Below are 3,170 nucleotides of genomic sequence, written 5' to 3' on the forward strand. Positions count from 1 at the left end.
GTGTAGTAAGTACTTATGATCTTTTATATCTATGAAGATATATATTCAGGAAATGTTGAATCATTTCAGTTACCGTTACGTAACCGGTTTTGATTTCCGCTTATATGTTACTTAAAGTGATGTCCCGGAAAAGAAAGGTTTTTAAAAGGAAACAATTTTATATCACCAATTTCAAAAAATAAATTTACTCACTTTTATCGTAATAAATAAAGAGTATTTTCGGGGCGTTACAACATGGTATCAGAGCGGCTCTTTCCTAATCGGGCTTGGGCATGGCCTTACATGCTTTCTTGTGCGACTTTGTTTGTTAGTTGCTTGTCTGATTGATTGATTGTGTGATTGTTTGATCGGAGTATGACCATGGGATAAGTTTGGTGAGGAAGAGTATCTCACCTAGTCTAATGGTCACAGATTCAGATGGCTGGAAGAGGAACCGCTAACCTAGATTTCATGGCGGTGATGACCGCAACTATTCAGGGTGTAAACACTAACTTACATAAGCTGAACCAACAACAACAAACCTAGTCGAGTCAAGGATCGACTCAGTATAGGGGTCTGGATGAGTTCTGTCATAGACAACCCCCGAAGTTCGAGGGAGGATTTGCACATGAGGCTGCAAATGAATGGATCCAGGAGCTGGAGAAAATCTTTGGGCACTCATGTGCACCGATGAGCAGAAGGTCACATATGCGACCTACATGTTATCCAAGGAAGCTGAAAACTCGTGGGAGTTCACCGGGCGACAGATGGTGCATGAGCACTAGGTGGTCAGCTGCACCACATTCAAGGACAAGTTCTTGCAGAAGTATTTTCCTGCGGATATGAAGACCAGGAAGGAAATGGAATTTCTGCGTCTGCAGCAAGGGAGTCTGACTGTGGGAGAGTATGCTGCCAAATTCGAGGAACTGACGAGGTATGCCCCACATTACAATGAGATTGGGAATGAGAGGTCTAAGTGTGCTAAGTTCGAGGATGGACTTAAGCAAGACCTGAAGGTGATGTTCGTTCACCAACAAATACCAGACTTTGCAACTTTGGTAAATAGATGCAGGCTCTATGAAGTGCGCGTCGAGGCGAGGAATGCGACACTAGAGAGTGTCGTACGACCTGCAAGTTCTTACGGTCCTCTGGACAAGGGTTTGGAAGGGGAAGATCCTTTAACCGCAACCAGAAACCTTACGCTTCATCCTCTGGGAGTCAACCGAGTAATATCAAGCCTTACAACAATAGAGACTTCCAACAAGGGAACAACGATAACAACACTAGCAACAACAACAGTCGAGTGAGTCCATCGGGTGGGAACCATAACAACCCCACACACCCCTGGTGTGCAAAGTGCAACAAAAAGGACTATGGTTTCAAGTGCACAATGTGCTTTCACTGTAACCAACCGGGTCATATCAGGTCGATGTGCCCACAACAGATAAAGGAAGAAGTGAACATGGTACAAACGGCAAGACCAAAGGCCAATGGCAAGGTATTCACCATGAGCGGAGCTGAGATTGAGGCGAGTGAGGACCTCATATAAAGTACAGGTCGTACGAATGAGATTTATTTATCTGTGCTGTTCGATTTGGGTGGGACACATTCGTTCTTATCCGTGGATGTTGTCAACCGTTTAGCTTTGTCTATAGGAATGGACTGTTTATCTAGGAACCATATGATATTAAGCTGCTTTAATAAGACAGTAATGTTTAGTGACCCTAAAGAATCCCTTGAAACCGATTAGATCTAGTTAAAGAATAAACTAAATTTTGAGTCTATGCCGGAGAGAATTGGTGTTCGAAGTGCGAAAACCCTCTGAGGAAAGGAGATTACCTTGGTTAAGGTTACTTGGAGTCAAGTAAATGGAGAAGATACGACGTGGGAGCTCGATTAAGCCCTAAATAAATCCAATCCCTACCTTTTTGTTTAAGAGACATGTTCTATTTTCGAGGACAAAAATCGTTTTAGGGGGGAGGATTGTAACACCGCGAATTTTACTACCTTGAAAAAATATGTTTTTATCAATATTTTTATTAATTATATTTTCAAAAATGAATATCTGGGAATTTTTGGTAAAGAATGAGACGAAACTCTAGTTGATTTTTAATCTTGTAATTCTATTTCTAAGTTGGTGGTAAATTTTCATGATTTTCGGTGACAGCCTGTTTCGGACCGCTGTCGGGGCCGAATCTCACCCGATACGGCTCAAAACGTTGTTTTTGAGTTCCGTAACTCGGAATCAAATTCCGATCTCGCCGTTGGCTTCGTAATCACATTTCGAGTCGTGATAGACCCTGAGTTGGTCCATAACTATTTTCTAAAATATTTTCACTCGGAATGCCGAAATTCAAATTTCCAATCGTAAAGTAAAATCGGGTGATCATTTTTGGCTACTCGAGCATGGTTTTAAACGTGTGCGTTTCGCGGAAGTCGTCGCGTCGCATGGATCACTTGACAAAGTCTACCTACTAAATCTTATAGATTTCACTCATTAATGCCTTGGTTTACTACCCCCAAAATCCCCTAAATCACTCAACAAATCCTCTCACTCCACCACCATTAGACACATCACCTATGCTAGTCTAAATCTACTTACCTTACATTAAATTTTATGATTTGATGAGGGTGATGCTCTCCTATAAATACCCCACCCCATTCTCTCATTTTACACTAAATTTCCTATACAAACTAAGGTAGTCTTTTATTTTTCTTCTTCATCTTCTTCTCATACTTCATAGAAAGTTATGAGCTTTTATTATGTTGTTCATAAAGTAGAGTTTATATTTGTTCTTTAAGTATTTTATGAAGGCATAACTAAAGGGGATGATAATAAAATCATATGAACCTTTATGTAGTTGTTGACTTTTGTAAATCTTGAAATTTCTTCCTTGTTCTTAGATGGAAAAACTATATCTTTGGACAAGGTTAGATGAGTTATTTGTTGGGAAATATTAGAAATTATTGTTAGTATTTGAATATGTTTAAAGGTGATGATTTTAACATCAAAGGAACCTTTAATGTGTTTAGGAAAAAGTTTGTATTTTATTCTTGAAAGTTTATGATGTTGATAAGTTGTTGTTAAAAATGTTTTATTTTTAGAAAGTATTATGTTTAAAAATGCTTTAGCATATTTTACTCTTTGATTTCCAAGTTAAAATAATTATTTGGATAAAAGATGATTTATT

Source organism: Lupinus angustifolius, chromosome LG13 (genome assembly GCF_001865875.1).
Source record: "Lupinus angustifolius cultivar Tanjil chromosome LG13, LupAngTanjil_v1.0, whole genome shotgun sequence".
NCBI lineage: Eukaryota > Viridiplantae > Streptophyta > Magnoliopsida > Fabales > Fabaceae > Lupinus > Lupinus angustifolius.